The sequence below is a fragment of the Urtica dioica genome, chromosome 1 (genome assembly GCF_054948205.1).
Source record: "Urtica dioica subsp. dioica isolate 48M chromosome 1, U.dioica_male_clone48M_v1_H2, whole genome shotgun sequence".
NCBI lineage: Eukaryota > Viridiplantae > Streptophyta > Magnoliopsida > Rosales > Urticaceae > Urtica > Urtica dioica.
The window spans coordinates 53,055,970-53,074,209 of record NC_142756.1 but is presented as its reverse complement, the minus strand read 5'-3'; positions in this window follow the sequence as shown (position 1 = coordinate 53,074,209).

Here is an 18,240-nt window from a genome sequence, read left to right as displayed (position 1 = left end):
ACAAAGGTCGACTGCAGTGTCAGAGCCATCAACGCCTTGCTATTGACCACGAACGTGGATTAATGGTTACCGGATGTGGTTAAGACTTCCTAACCACATTGAAATGGTAAGGTTGTTGACGATCCTAGGAGAAGACTGGAGAATGGACAAAGGAAAGAGAGTTTTCCATCATGATCAATTGAATAGGTTCACAAAAACTTGGATTTATTTTGTTTTCTCTCGTCTCTTTCCGATCAGTCATTTCACCCGTCTCGACGAGGATTATGTCCATGTCTTGTGCTATGTTATTAATGGTGAATCTAATGATGTCGATTGATTAATCTACAATTTAATGAAGATAATCGACTATACTAATAAACGACACGGTTTGCCGTATCCGTCAATCATCTACGGCCTATGTCTATGAGTTGGTGTAGGAGGATCAAAAATGGACACAATCAAGAAGGTTTTGAAGCCTATTATCACGACATGCGAGCAACAGCTTGTCCACAACCCGGGAATGGTCGACGCGAAAACCATACAACTCGTAATATAAATACATATTAAACACAGTAACGCGGAAGGTTTTTATATATATTAAATTAGTTTGCAAAAATCCGTGGAAATTTTTCGCTTTTAATAAAAGATTAGAGTCTTATAGCTCCTCATATACATATACGTTCCAGAACACTTTAACAAATAAAATTAATCCCTTGTTTGTGAGACCCCATAGCTCATAGTCAAGGCAATTCGTGCTCGGTCTCGGTCTTCAACTCTGCTTCCCGCTTATCTACAATACCAAGCCTCATAAAGCTATGAGTCAAGTGACCCATTAAGTGGAAGTCTATCTGGAAAAAGAAAATAAACTAAATGCCATGTGACATGCAAACAAGCACATAACTATGCAGAATGAGCGTTAGATGAAGCTAGAATCTAACGCTAGAGCATGACTGACGCATGACATCACATTCTATCTACTCACTTGCCACTCTACAAGATCGTACAACATCCCTTGCTACGACCTTTAGAATGACAAGAAGCCAACATTAGACTTCGAGGAGCAGTCTTACGGCGGCTTAGGTGTTTTAAGACTGTTTGGGATCTACTAGTCGTATCATCTTCATTCGACGTCAGCGCAGCCCCCCGACCCTCATAGCCCATCAAGGTTTAACCCCCAAACCTTCATAGCTCGTCAAGGTCGGGTTCGACTCTAGTCAGATTCCCGTTGAGTACTCAGCGCCATAACAGCCCTCATCGTCCTACCAAACACAAGTCATTGACTTGTGGGTACCGCCGACAACCGTTCAATTAAGGTTCGGGTACCCTGTAGCATGCAAAATACACACCTATACTACTACAAGAGAGCATCTCAGGATGAACCCCGAAAGAATCGTTTCCCTTTTATGCTCGTTAAGTATTTTAAGTTGAAGACTCGGGATGTTACTCCAAGTACTTCTACCCTCGATTTGAATCCGAGACTCAATCTATGCTCTTATGTCTCCCCCATTCTAACCAATCAAGCAAAGAACTGTAGGCAATAGCTATATCACATAACAGAGGCTGGGTTCCCATGAATCTACGTTTGAACCTATCGGAAAAAACCCGCACTATGTTTTTCAGAAAATAGTGTCCGAAGCCTTAATATTATCAATGTATTCATTTTAAGGCTTTCACCTACTCTTGTTTAAGAACAAGTAAAATGCACATAAACAGGGTTATTCCCTTGTAAGTAGTTGACCTATGTCTCCTCACTTACCCGGAATATCAACGTCTCCTCGCAGCTTCTTGGCCTCAACGCTTGGTCTTACATGGTTCCTGTGATTACTGATCGGACATATGGCACGTCACGTGAATTAGGATTCCTCGTCGGAATTATACAAATCACTAGTATCGCTGGAATTCAAGGAGACCTGGGTTCATAGCCGGGAATAACCAGTTTCATATTATATTCAAGAATCTAACTCGTTAATTTCTCAAACTTCGAGAATTTATTTATTATTTAAGACTTGAACTTAACTTGTATCAAAACGGTACTCAAACACACTCTGCAGTTCACTCAATAAAAACTTGAACCGAACTTCTACGATTCATAACAGTTTTTTATTATCCATTTTAATAGGGTCTTAAATAAATAAATCTAAAAATCTTACACTTCAAGATTTCCATATGCTTTTATCTCATAACTAAATTCCCAAAACTAAACTAAAAAAAATTATTAAACTACATAATCCAAAACGACGATTTGACAATCTACGAAATGTCTCGAGAACAACCTAAACGCTAACGAGCGAAGGCGAGTTTGATCGTCGATATCTTTTTTCCCTTCTATCTCCGTTCTCGTCACTCCTGAACATGTTGATACTCACATGCTAAGCCTCAATGATCTCGATACGCTGCGAGTTTCAAATCAAACATAAAACCAAGTCAGAAACAGAACACTAAACTCGGTTCTCCAACTTGAAATCCGATTAGTCGGTCTCACGTTGAGACTCGAGAATCTTTTTTAGAAACTCGGGCGTACTGAAAATTGTACCAAACAATTCTTTAAATTCCAAAATGAGCATAACCAAACCGAAAATAGACTCATAACCATGAATACAAAAACATAAACATTCATATTCTCATATTCGATTACGTCCACATTATTTGACCGGGTTCCACAATTATACGAGATAAATTGACATTCAGTCGAAACACATACACGGGGCAAAAACATGTCAAACACACCCGAGACTCACACAACCAGCCAACTAAAGTCACAAAACATATCTATGAGATCTTCACAAAGTTGTTCATGACATCTTCAGAACTTAGTACTTGAGATCTAACTTTCTCAAATGAGAGTACGTAAGCTATGAAATGACAGGTCTCATTTTAGGATTGAGGTAAGCATGATGCAATTCATACATAGTGACTCTGAGACAGAAGATGTTAAATGGTTTGTTCTTACAATGTCTCTAGAAGTGCACTGGTCAATTCAGTACCTTTAGAAGATACCTAGGATGAACTATAGAGTCTCCAACTCTCTATGCCTCATAACTAGACATCATAGATTCTCCTAACAATCATACTAAGATCAATAGCCCCTTGACCCTTAGATTGTGAATATGTTGTTTTAAGAAAACCATGAAGAGTTTGTTCGTGCAAATCAATATTTGACTCTACATTTGTTGTTAGGTTTGTTTAAGGACTAAAGACTATGGTTTATCATAAAGGTTCAAACAGACAAGGAAGAATGAATGAAAGTTTCAACTTTTATTAATTATTCAGGAGTTACAAGCAAGAGTCTTCGTAAGACTTTATTACATCAAATGTATATAAGTTATGAATACTACTCTTCTTGTGGGCACCAATGCCAACAATATTATATTGAGAAACTTACGAGAAAATGGGTTTAAAATCAAATCTCCTCACGCCAAGCCCAACTCAGCCTTATAACGGGAGATGCAATTATGCCAAGAGATCTTGTTTCGCTCCCTTTAATTATTGGCGAAAACTCGAATACAACGACAATCAACCCAAAATGGGTCGTAATCCCTGGATCCTAGGCTTTCAACGCAGTGATAGGAAGACCGACATACTAGAAATCGGAGCAATAACATTGAAAAAAAATTTGACAGTTAAATATCCAACTAAGTAGGGAATTGGAATAGTCAAATGGGATCAAAAAACTGCCAAAAGTTGTTATTCGGATTACGTAAAAAAGAGTCAAGACAAGTGTGGTCATTCGGTCATGATGGTTCAGACAGATTTCGATCCAAGGTTGCCGAGCAAAGGTTATGTCGGTCCAGGAGATGATATCGAACTGGTCGTCCCAAATTCCTCCGAGAAAAAAAACTTGCAAATCGGCAAATTCCTAAATCTATGTATCAAAGCTAAACTCATTTCCTTATTAGCAGAAAATTTAGACGTTTTTGCTTGGAAACAATCAAACATGATAGGAATAGATCCCAATTATGCTTGTCACTGATTAAATATCGATCCAAAGGCTAGGCTAATCAGATAAAAAAGAAGACCGATGAATGTAGATGCACAACCTTTAAAGAAGAAATAGATAAACTAATTTCTAATCGGTCCATTAGGGAAGCATAATACCCTTGTTGGCTCACTAATCCTGTTTTGGTTAAAAAAAACAGGATTTGGTTAAAAAAAATCCGAATGGAAAATGGCAAACTTGTGTAGATTTTACCGACTTAAATAAAGCATGTCCGAAAGATAGTTTCCCGATGCCAAGGGTTGACCGGCTAGTCGACGCTACAGTTGGTCATGAATTATTAAGCTTCATGGATGCATATTCGAGTTACAATCAAATCCCAATGTATGGCCCAAACGAAGATCATACGGCTTTCATTACTGACTGAGGTTTGTCCTATTATACAGTCATGCCATTTGGTCTAAACAACGCCGGAGCCAGCTACCAAAGATTGGTTAATCAAATGTTCGCAAGAACAATTAGGAATAACCATGGAAGCATACATTGGAGATTTGATAGTCAAAAGTAAACTAGCAATCGAACACGTTACACACATAAAAAAAAACTAGATTTGTTATACTTAGACATTACGGATAAAGCTCAATTCTTTAAAATATACTTTTGGTGTCTCTGCATGAAAGTTCCTCGGCTACATTGTGAATGAAAGAGGGATTGAGGCAAATCCAACAAAGATCAAAGCTCTCCTCGACATGAAGACGCCTAAAAGCATAAACGAAGTACAAAAGTTGATAGGATTAATCACTGCACTCGGGAAATTCATCTCTCGATCAACAGACAAGAGTGTCCAATTCTTTGATCGCCTCCGAGGATCGAAAGACTTTGAATGGACTAAAGATTGCAATGAAGATTTCGAAAAGTTAAAAGAATACCTAGCGTGGCCATCTGAGCTCGTGAAAGTACAGCAGGGAGAGCCATTCGACATATATTTGGCTGTGTCGGAACATGCAGTCAGTTCGGCATTAGTAAAAAATGAAGGGTCAATCCAATTGCATGTATATTACATAAGTCTCTGAATGGAGGACGCCGAAACAAGATATCTCGAGCTAGAGAAACTGAGGCTGGCATTAGTAACGGCCTCTAGAAAAACTACGCCACTATTTCACAGCACATCTGATCAGAGTACTAACGAATTTTCTCTCCGACAAGTCTTACAAAAGCCGGATATGTCTGGTCGCCTGATGAAATGGTCAAGCGAACTCATGCAGTATGAAATCGATTACCATCCAGGCTGAAAGTTAAAGACAGCGGGTTGCTGATTTCTTAGCAGAATTCACATACCGACCAGTTGAAGCTCTGATCTGGGAATCGTATGTCGATGGAGCAGCAAATATCCACGGATTAGGAGGCGGAATGGTCTTTCCAGCCCCAGAGGGCTATCAAGTTAAAGGACAAAGCATGATGCAGTATGCCACCAAAGCAAGAGCATTGGCAGAAGCATTCGAGCATGTAGAGTTAAGACAAATTCTGAGAGAGTAAAATGTCAAGGCAAACCTCCTTGACAAGCTCGGTTCTAGTTCGGTTGAAAGCACTCTGGAACAACCAATCATCGACATAGATACCCCAAACATCTGGAACACAGATGTTCATATGATTGAAGAAAAGGGATCATGGATGACACCAATCATCCAATTCCTTAAAAATGAAATACTTCCTATAGACAAAATCGACGCAAAAAGCTTAAAATTCAGAGATGCTTGATACATTCTGCAAGGTAATTCGCTATACAAACGAGGATTTTCCACACCACTCATGAAGTGTGTAAATGAAGAAGATTCCGACTATGTCTTAAGAGAAGTACACACAGGAATCTGTGGAAATCACAATGGAGGCATGGCCCTCGCCCAGAAAATCACAAGACAAGGTATTTTCTAGCCATCTGTAAAAGCGTATGCTAAAAACTTTGTTCGAGAATGCGAAGTCTGTCAAAAAATTGCTAATACCTCGAGAAAACCCCATTCCGATCTCATAAACATCGTCAGTTCGATACCTTTCGTCGAGTTGAGGATCGATTTAACTGGCCCAATGCCGAAAGGAAGGAGAAATTGCAAATATGTGGTGGTCGCCATCAATTACTTCACAAAATGGGTAGAATCCGAACAACTTGCACACATCACTAAAAAAAAGATGGATGCCTTTGTCTGGAAAACACAATATCGCGCTTATATTCCAAAAAAGATCATTACCGATCATGGAACATATTTTGATTATAAGCAATTCAAACAATTCCGCGAAAAGTTTGGCATCAACAAAGCATTCTCGACACCGATCAGACCCCAAGAAAATGGCCTAATTAAAGCGGTAAACAAGTTGATCAAGCATTGTCTAAAAACGAGGCTAGACGTTCACAAAGGGGCTTGGATTGACAAACTTTCAAGCGTATTATGAGCATACTGAACTTATAGGCATTCGTCAACAGGGGAAACTCATTTCGCTTTGACATTCAGATAAGAATCCATGGTTCCTATTGACATCAGCGTCAATACTCATGCATGGGAAAACTATTCCGAAGAGGTATATAACATCAATCTTTCTGCAAATCTCGATTTCTTAGAAGAAAAAGAGAAAATTCAAGAGCACACAATTTATCTAATCAAGCACGAATTGCGCGTTGTTTTAACAGATTGGTACGATCAAGAAGTTTCCTGATCGGAGACAAAGTTCTAAAGAAGGTGTTCCTACACACCAAAAATCTGACATATGGAGTGCTTGGAAAAAACTAGGAAGGCCCTTACACAATTATATCATCTCTCGGAAATGGTGCTTATAGGCTCAGCATCAGAGGAAAAGAAGACAAAAATGCCTGGAATACCGAACACCTCATGCGATTCTATCATTGAGAGTTTCTTTTATTTTCAATCTAGGTCATACGACCAAGTATTTAAATTCAATCAAGGCCTATGACGAAGCATATGTATTTAAGGCAAACCGCCGAACAAGTCCCCCGCTATTTCAATAAAGGTTTAATGCCAAGTTTATTTCTAGCTCATATCTATTTACTCTTTTATTTACTTTAAAATTTATAGTAACTTGTTCACATTTTTTAATAAAACCATAAACAAGTTCGGGATGGGTACGATCCGAATACATTAAACAAAACCACAACATAAAAGTATACATCGAGTAGTGATGGCTGTTAAAGTCCGAGCCACAGACACATAGTTATTGGTTTGGCCTGTTAAAGTCCGAGCCAAGGATATTTTTGTTCAAAAACCAGCAAAACGGTTTCCAAACCAAAAAAAGCAGTAAAATATATATTACAAACCAAAATGTCTTAAAAACATGCCGAAAAATAAAAAAAAATTTGAAAAATCTTCTACTCATTAGGCGGAGGACTGATCGTCCTTAGGCTGAAAGGGAAAAGCTTCTGGAAGTTGAACATTCAAAGGAACCGAAACAGATGATCGCGATTCGGTGTTTTCCTGGCTAGTCTTCTGAGAAGCCTCGGCTTCATCCAGATCGGACGTATCCAGCATAGGATTTTTCGGCCTCAACCGATCAACCACCTCTATCTGACCAGCATAATAATATTTTACCATGGTCTCGGAATACTCTTCTGACTCCTTGAAATCTTCAATCGCCTTTGTTACATTCTCTTCCATGGTTGCCTTTGCCGCCCTGAATTTTGCTTTAAGATCATCCATAAGTTTCTTCGCGGCTTCCACCTTCTGACCACCAAGTTGAGCCTTTTCTTCCACCGTAGTAAGGTCTGTCTAGAGTTGCTCATTGGCCGCCTTGAGTCTCTTGAGATCCTCGGCAAGTTTCTCACGATCGGGAAAGTCGTTGATCAGCTCGGGACCCAAAACGGCCAGGTCATCCATGGCATTCACAAGAAATTAAACTAAAGTTACAAATGAAAAACAATTTATCTACCAGCAAGATATGGAATTTACCAGAGCAAGATGATCAAAAAGGCGCGCTGCTCGATCAACATGCGTAATGCCATAAACACTCCTCGGCTCTTTCAATGCTAGCAAACCCATCATATAGCTAAACCCTCTGAAAGCTGATCAGGAGCATGAATAGCTAGCGGCTCGGTGGAAGATGGGCGGAGTGAGGAAGAAGGTCTGGTAAGATCAGGAAATGCGGTGCTCGAAGGGGAAAACCGAACCGACTTCAGAGGTTCTTCATCCTTCGAAATTGAGGCTGGCCTTTTCGACCCTTTTGAGGAAGGAACTTTGAAGCCTTTCGGCACCGTTAAATTTTGAGGAAGAGTAGGTAGTTTACCCATTGTTGTAAAACAAAAATAAAACAAGTATTTTAAACGTCGGACAAGTTATGACATTAGTTAAAATACTAAACATACTGGAAGAATTCGGATTGGCAAGATGATCAGCCCAGTAGTATGTCATGAAATTTTCAGCCGCCCAAAGGTTAGTATATGACCTGGCGGACTCGAAGAGTGATTCGATCAATCCTACGTCCTTGATTTCAAAGCGCATCTCAAAGAAATCTAAAAAAATAAGAAAATAAAAATGAAAATATATAAAGGATATGCTATGTCGATCAGACATACTAAAAATCGTTTATACGTTTAAGACATACCGAATGTAGAGAAGTTACAAGGCACTGAGTATCGACTCTTAGGCAGATTGGAAAGCCTAGTAAAAAGAAACCAATCCTTCCACGCTTTGCAACTAGATGTAAATCCAATATGAGATGAAATTTATCTGATGTCGAGGTTGTTGAAGAAACAGGGGTGGTATCGGACACGAACAATCGTTTTGATACCACGTGTTGGAAAAAAACGAGTGGTATCGGACACGAACAATCGCTCCAATACCACTTGTTGGTGACATATGTAGGATATCATACATGAACAATCACTCTAATACCACTTGTTGGAATTACAGAGGTGGTATCAGAAACGAACAGTCACTACGATGCCACTTGTAAGGAAACGAGAAGAGTATTGGACACGAACATTCGCTCTGATACAACTCGTTGGGATTATGTGCTCACCTTGAACCATATAAGTTGCGAAATAAATTAGTTACACTAACAAGAGCTAATTAAAATGATGGTTATCTAAGAAGATCTAGATTTACTTTATTAATTAAATAATGAAGCATTCAAACATGTCAAGCAACCAATAAGATCGAAGATCAAGGATTATAAAGAACTTACGGATTGGACTCACTAACAAAATCTTCTAGCTTTCACAGTCCGTCTTCAAATTCCTTGATCTCATTCTTCAAGCCTTCAGATCCTTGTCTTTGAACACCTTGATCTGCTTCTTCAAGCTTCTAGATCCTCGTACTCCTTTAGATGACACCGTAATATTCCGAAACGTAATCTCTAGACGAATAAAGAAGTATGGCGTGGGACCACACTCTTTAATCTCACACGATCAAGAAACAAATATTGTTTCAAGATCCCACTCTTATTTTTTAAGAACGGAATAGAGCAATTCCAAGGGGTAGAGAGAGGGAGAGAATTTAAGCCAAAAGGACAGGGAGAGCTCTTGGTCGAAAATTCTAAATGAACGTGTCTTTTTTTTTTTCTCTTCTCATAAACCCCATATTCATAGTAGTGGAAATGATATATTCTTAGTAGTTTCTAAAATACATTATTTCCTTTTATTGTGTTCACACTAGTGAATCTAAGTTTGGCCATTGGATCTTATCTCATGAATCCTACTTTCTCCCTTAGCCATCAGATTAATATCTATGAGATTTTATTTCTTGTTTAAAAAGGCAATATTTATTAATAAGAGAATAAAGGCAATATCTTATTAATAAGAGAACATATAGGTACGACCTAATGACGAGCAACAACGCAGAAAGCTTCAACAAAAAAACAAGGAATGCGAGGACGTTTCCCATTACGACGTTGCTCGAGTTTATTCGATTCACACTCCAAACTTGGTTTTTTGAACGAGAAGAGATAGCGAACAAGTTGAACACAAAATTGACACCAACGTGGCAAAATGATCTCGCACAGCTAAATAATAAGGCACAGTTCGTCAATGCGTACGGACTTGGTCTATATGAATGTCATGTCAAAGACGTAAGAGGTGATTTCGATGTAGACCTTATGGCGAAGACATGCACTTGCGGACTACCACAACAATTGAATATCCCGTGCGAGCATTCTATCGCAGCAGCCCAACATCGAAGCGTGGACGTGTACTCGTTATGCAGTGACTTTTATTTGAAGGAGACGTGGATTGAGATGTACAAGGAACCATATATCCGGTTGGCAATGAAGATCAATGGGATGTCCCGGATGAGATAAAAAACATGAAAGTTTCGGAACCCGTTGAAAAGAAGCAAGCCGGTCGACCGAAGAAAAGTAAACAAGGAAGAAGAAGAATTAATCGATGGGTTAATCGATACCCATCTCAAGGCGAAAAGATTGTCGTCCAGCGAAAATGCGGGAAATGTGGTGGTAGGGGACATAACAGAAAAACATGCACTTGGAGGGATTAAAACTTTAGACTTTGTGTTATTTTTATTTTTAAGTTTAAAACTTTAACGTTTATTTGAGTGACCTTTTTATCTTGTTTAATGGAGTGTCATCCGTCTCATGGACCTTTTCGCAATTCAACTCTGTGAGAACGACGAAGATCTCATCTCGCTTTTGTCCCAAGACTCGTTTTCGTCCACAAATGTCTCGAGTTCTAAACCCTTTGAGAATGTGTGAATTTTTTATGTTTTTTTTTTTTGTGAATCTCTTTCATTGAATTACATGTTTATAAGGTACAATAAAAAACATATTAAATCAATAGTCAACAAACCATCTCGATAATATGTTTATAAGGTACTATTACATAGAAAACCAAAAAGATAAAAAATAAACATCCGAAAATACAAAATCACGGGATAAGGTGGTTGTAGAATAAGTTCACGCACCATTTCTTCCTGAACGTTCTCATATTCACACTTTGAAGAGTGTCAAATGATTCGTTCAGTACTATGTGCTCGACATACTTCAATGCGAACATCCCGCAATCACCGCTACAACACAAGAATAAGTAAAAGAAATTGTCACAAAAAGTTGAAACATAACTTGAAAAAAAGAACAAACTTCTAAAATAACTTGTCAATTAAAACTTGTAACAAAAAAAACAAACTTCTAAAATAACTTGTCAATAAAAACATAATTGTTTAAAAGTTGTCAAAAAAAAGTTCAATTAACTAGTAAAAAAAACTTTTTTAAACGAACTTGTAAAAATAAACAAACTTGTAAAATAACTTGTCAATAAAAAGATAATTGTTTAAAAGTTGTCAAAAAAAAGTTCAATTAAGTAGTCAAAAAAACTTTTTTAAAAGAACATGTTTACCTGTATGCACATTGTGGGACCTTGTCATCGACGATCCACGTCAGGTTAGTGAACTTAATTTCACCATGCTCACTCTCCCGGTAAGAGTGGGGATGGTTCTTGAAGAAACCACTTATGACCACAATCCTAGCAAATGCTCGACTCCAAGTCTGAATAATAAACATTTTAACAATGTTAAGTAACCCTTATAATTTAATTAATTGTTGCTCTAAGGTAATAATTGTGAATAACATAACATTTTACGTACCTCCATCAGCTCAGTGAAGTCCTTTTGATGGTTCGACGACTACATGAGATCCTTTTGGCAGTCGAGGACGGTAATGGTCCAGGCCTCGATGTCGATCCGAAATGTGAACCAATGAATGTTCTGGAAGTTCACGACGAACAGGATCTCGCGAGCACCATCCCAAGGCAAAATATCGGTGGCCCTATACCCAGTCATCGGGCTAATAGTTGCCCTCATGTCCCAGTCCACGGGTTCGGGCTCTGCTCCCAGCTCGATGGCCTTCTTGATGTTCGCTTCTTCCGTTCTGAATCGGCCGTACACGTACTGGACCCACCGACAATCCATGATTCGGACGTCTTGCCGATATCCGTCGAGAGCTCGTTGGCGAGCCCGAACCATGTGAATCATAGCATCAATATGCTGAGACATTACAAACATATAGCGTTATTTTAAATTGATAGGGAAAGTGAAATTATATAATAACGTACCGAATCATGTAGCCATCTGGTTTCTGTCAATATCGTGTCGAAGAAATTCGTGTCTCCGTCGCACGTCTTCAGTCGAACAGACTCCATGAACTTGTCGTCCCACTTTTTTATCCGCACCCACTTAACGAAATTATCAAACTCTTTTTGCTTCGCGTCCTTCAACGGCTTGAACTTGGGGATCGGCTTTTCCAAATACTTGGGCCTCGTCGGATCAGTGAATTCGGCCCAACGCGACGTCTTCTGTCGCACTTGCCGATCTGGACGTGCCGGAGTAAGCTATGCCTTCTGTCTTTTCCTTAGAGGAGTTGTGAGCGGGCGTAGCTTATCCGAAATGTCTTCTCTACGAGGACTCGACGAAGACGTCGACAACCTGGGAGAAGTCACCGGCCTGATCTCCGATCGCTTCGACGACTCGCGATGCGTTGAAGACGGCTTCTTCGACTTCTTCGATGACTCGCGATGCGTAGAAGACGGCTCTAACTTCTTCGATGACTCGCGATGCGTAGAAGACGGCTCTGACTACTTCAATGACTCGCGATGCGTAGAAGACGGCTCTGCCTCATGCGATGGAGACGCCGGCTTTTGACTAGCCGCCAGAGGAGGAGGAGGAGGAGGGGTCCGGCGTTTACGACCATCAGCTTGGGTCGTGGGAATTTCACCCCCAGGCAAGCCCGTTGCGTCCTCGAAAAAAAATGTTCAGCCTCTTCCACATAGAAAGCTGAAAGTCAAAGTAATAAAATATGTCACAAAATTTAAACTTGTCACAAAAATTTAAACTTAACTCTAAAACGTTAAAATAAAATTTAAACTCAACTCTAAATTTTAAACTCAACTTTAAAACGTTAAATTATATTTAAACTTAACTCTAAAACGTTAAATTATATTTAAACTTAACTCTAAAACGTTAAATTAAATTTAAACTCAACTTTAAAACGTTAAATTAAATTTAAACTCGACTTTAAAACGTTAAATTATATTTAAACTTAACTCTAAAACGTTAAATTAAATTTAAACTCAACTTTAAAACGTTAAATTAAATTTAAACTCAACTCTAAAACGTTAAATTGATTTAAACTTGTCACAAAATCTAACCTGTCTAACACTCATGCTGTCACGACCCGCGAGCCTTAGCTCGCCTGCGAGCCGCGGCAGAGATCTGCGTATCTTACTTAACATAAAATAAAATTCATAAAAACTTTGGTGGAAGCGCTTCCGGAAAACATTTTCTAGAAAAACTTTTAAAATATTTACATAAACGTCTCAAAAATATGGGCGAATTTTTCGTTTTTTCTTAAAACATACTATTTAAAACTTCACAAACAAAAGACTCGTCTTTTAAAAACAAAACAGACTTATTCGCCCTTGACTTAGCCACAGATCGGCAGCCGTACATACACACGCCTACTTACTTACCGACTTTTGCTGATGCTCTGCTTAATCTTCTTTAGCTTTGCCTTTATCTACAATATCAAGATAATAACTGTGAGTCGAAAGACTTAGTAAGCGGATATCTATATAACTAATGCATCGTGCACATAACACATAAGCAATACATAACATGCAATTCATATCTTATCATAACTTGCGGAAGTATCGGCTTAGGTCCCGATAAATCCACCTTTCTTAAGAATCAATCGGCTTAGGTCCCGATAGATTCATCTTACTTAGGAATAACTCAGCTCAGGTCCCGAGATATTCCCCTTACTTAAGAATTTACCAGCTTAGGTCCCGGTGATTCACATCATAACATACTTCCATCATAATCTATGGAATTACCAGCTTAGGTCCCGGTAACTCCTCTTACTTGAGAATATGCCAGCTTAGGTCCCGACAATTCCCATCATACAATACATTTCCTGCTCGGGATCCCTTAATGATATCCGCACGACACATGTCTTATTGGCGCCAGACAGGAGGGTGCACAATCTCCTGCCTAATCCCCGTCTATGGGGTATATGTCGGAGGCGGTACCATTCTATGTTTTCTCTTTAATTAACCTAACATGAGAGACTGCTTAATTCGGGTTTAATCCCGATCTTAACATATATTCTTTTCGCTTATTAACTCGTGACTTATAAGATCTTGAGATGCGACTCCCAAAGATCCTATCATAATATTCTCGCTTTTGATTACGAGCTTTAACTTCAGTCTCTCATAATCCAGTTCACTAAGACTGGATCTCTGGAGGGTGGCTAACTAAACACATAGCAAAGGCTCGGGTTCCTAGTTACCTCTAGCCATTTTTGTTAGCCGGACTAATTCCGTTTTCCAATTCGTTAGTGGCTTAAAGCCCTTAATCTTGATAGTGACTTATCTTTTGGCTTATCTTAATCTTGCTTACTAGAAGCACATAAAAATAAATAATGCACGTACAATATATGTATATATATAGATATATATAATATTTCTTGATATTGTAGGTGCCTAAAATCCACTTACCTGGATAACGATTCTCAAGAATCCTGAAATCTTCTCTTCCAAACAAAAGGGTTCTTCTTAACTTCACGTAACCCAGTCCACATAAGCTTTCTGCTCGTTGCTAATCCTTATAGCAATCTGGACTTATCTATGGAAGAGAAAGATCGAACGTCGAGCGTACTTAGTATCTCATCCCTCGATACACTAACGTACATACTTCTACTGGAAAGAAAGCTCACAAGGAACGTATTCAAAACGTCCTCCTATTCACGCTACTCAGAGTGTCTCAAACACGAGAAACAGAGAATACACGAAGACAAAACAGAGATACAAAAAAGAATAGACGCCTAAGAATAAGGCCTTGACATCGCTTTTCTAATCTAAGCTAAGGAACGTTCTACACTATTCGACCACCTATTCTTCTGACTGGGTAAAGCCCACTGCTTAGAATAGGTTCCCGAGGGTCGAAACTAAGAGAAAAGAACGTATATAGAAGTTATTACTAACAATCTATAGCATATGTAAGTTATATGAAAATAACTCAAAACGATACTTTTCAAATATGTTCTAGAAATATCTTTGACTTGTCTCTTTTATTGACAAGTTATAACCATTTGAGAAATGAAATACATAACGTAAAAACCTTTCATTTAAAATAAACCAAGTCGTTTATTTTAAATGTCTAACCATATTGCAAATAATTTTGGGTTCGATTTAATAAAATGTTTATGAAATAACCGAACCCTCGATTCGTAGTCAAACCTTTCTTTTATTTCTATTTTCTTACGTAAATAAAATATTTCTCGTTGTTATTCATTTTCAAAATTAAAAGAGTCGAGCTTATAGTCGAACTCGATTTTTAATACATAACTTAAATAAGGATATTAAGTAGTTACTTAAATAATCAACGAGTTTATAACGATAACATAATAATTTATTTTCCTTTACGACTTATATTGAAACGAACTTTACCATAAACATAATAACATATTAATTAAATATTCGTAACTAGCACGAGTAACTAGCACGAGTCGAGACTCGGGACAAACCCCGACTCGCCCTAACTAATCGGAGACGTCTCAAGCCCCCGAGCCGAGGCCCGAACCTTCCAAGTCCGCGCCGCCTCGCCGTCTAGAGCTGCTGCCCCGAGCCCTGTTCAGCCCACTTAAAACCGAGCCTAACTCTCGACAACAACTCGCACACAAAATAAAGCTTACCGGCCAAATTAACGAATCCAAACAACAATATCAAAACAGCCTTACACGCACACGGCCAACAACAAAATTCAAACCCAACCTTCTCAGATTCTTGGTTTCAATATCACAGCCATATCAACCAAGGAATCATGTCACAACAATCAATAACAACCCACACCAAGCTCAAACACACGGCTGAAACAATTCCAAATCCAAACTCATCCAAAGAAATCCAAGACAAACAATCTCATAAATCCCGAAATCAAGCAATTATCCTTCAATCCAACACTCAACCAAGAATAATCGGGCATAACACAAGAGATTCAAGCTAATTTCCACAAAAGCCCCAAATCTCCAAACCCTAACTCTATGATTTTCCTCAAATCCGAACCATAGAGGAAGATAAGTTCAAAATCGAGCTTACCTTCTCCGTCGCCGTCCCTCTCTCCTTCTTCTCCGGCGAGTTTCTCTGCTCCGGCGTCCTCGGCTTGCTCGCGGCGGCGCTAGTTCCTTCTCGGCCGCGCGTGCGTCCAATGGCCCGGTCTCGGTTGCTGTCGGCCGAGCTCTTCCTCCGCGAGCTCACTCCCTCGCTCTTTTTCTCTCTCTCGCTCGCTCGGCCGCTCTCTCTCTCTCCCGGGTTCTCTTCTTCTTTCTCTTTTCTTTTCCTTTCTTTGTTTTTTTTTTCTCGCGTGGGCTGGTGTGGTTTGGCCGATCAAGTGATATATATATATATATCACCTTGAAGAAGATTCTAGTCATAGATGACGTGGCAAGCTCATCCTTATCCTTTTTAATTACTAACCAACCTATTTTCCTTGTTTTCATTCAAATGGGTCCCTTAAAAATTGTTACAACCACGTCCTTTCATATAATTATTTAATTAAATCCATAACCGAATGGATTATAATTATATGTTTCGAACCGAGAATTTTCTCGTTCGTTCTCGATTAATTAAAATATATTTAAGGTTCCTCGGAATTAATTCTCGTTCTTGAGAATTTATTTCTTAAATTAATTTCCGGAATGTCTCCTCGGAAATAATTTATTAATCGAGATAAATTCGATAAGTCCTTTATTTATTCTGAGATTTCTCATAACCTTAACATATTTAAAATTAATTCGATAAATCCATTGAAGTATAATTCACTCGGGAATTTAGTTGTAACAACGGAAACTCATTAATTAATTCCAAATCTCCAAATACGAGTGACGCAAAAGCTCGTCCTTACACATGCGCTCAACTCTACGGCCGGTCGTGCAAAGAGAACGTAAGACTATCCCTTGTGACTGAATCATTTGTTTTTGGGATGCTAGCAGTTGTTCTTGAGATGCTCGCAGTTGTTCTTGGGAAGCTCGCATTTCTTCCCACATTTCCCGTGTTATGACAAAGGGCTCGGGAATGTCGGCGCGAGAGGTCGCTGTGGGCCTCGATCCCATTGCGGGAGTGGTCGGACTAGCAAGACGAACACGTGGAGTGTCTGACACGTGTTCGTCGTCAGAGTCTCCGACGATGGCATCTTCTGCAACAGTCGCGACTCGATCTATTTCTTCTTCGATGTCTCGCGGCTCTGTCGCATCTTCTCCCTCGACGTCTATGGGATACAGACATTTGCTCGTCTGTGTCTCGAGGAGAGTGAACATTTCTTTCTCGGGTGCCCTTGGTCTCAGCATTTGAAGAACACCCACCTACAATACATTAATAAACGTTACCAATATTCCAAAATAATGTAAAATACATTAATAAACGATAAATAATATAAAGTTACCGTTTTTTTATTCAAGACCGCCTCGATGTCTTTGCCCATTATGAGCACATTACTAGACCACGAGTGCATCCTGGGCACACGAATCTCCTGGTTCGACCCGAACCTCATCCCGATCTCTGGGATAGTCTCGTACGCCCAGTAATGAAGGGTATGGAGATTACCCGTCAATGTGTACTTGGCCTCTTTCTGTGCCACATCCGGCTTGTCCTTCAACTTCTTTTGCAGCGTCTCGTGATAACGCCGTAGGTTCACCGAGACGCTGGAATACGTCTCTGCCCAGCTCAAATTTCCCCAAGGCATCTTGAAGAAGAAGGGGAGGTCTTGAACGATGTATAGAAATTTCTGCCACCTTTCTTCGATGACTTTGTTGGTCGGCTGCCCCAGAAGATACCCATAGACGAATACGAGCAGCCCGAGCTTGAACGCATCGTCAGGGCTTCGACATATGGTGAACGCGTTGATCAACGCGCTCAACTTGCTTCCGGCAACGCCGTTCAAGTGATCCGTGATCAATCGATCGTTGTTTCGCTCGTCTTGTTCGGCTTTGGTCGGACCGTCTTCATAGGTCATCCCCGAGACGAGTGCGTACTCGAGGCGTCCAAATCGTACTCGTTTGCCTCCGATACCAAAATGTATCTCCCCCCGTACCGTCGCCTCGATCTTCTTCTGAAGGAGAGTATGTACGAGCACCGGTGAGAAACCAAGCTCGCTCTCTGTAAAAAATTGCTCGAACGGAGTCCCGAGGATTCGTTCTTTTATCCCGAGCTCATCGAATCTACTCCGTACAAGCTTCAAGATCCCCGTCCCACCGTAGGTGATACGCCCCGGGAATGAGACGTTGTATATGTAGTTCAAATTGTCCTAAAAAAACAACAAAATTAAATCAGAATC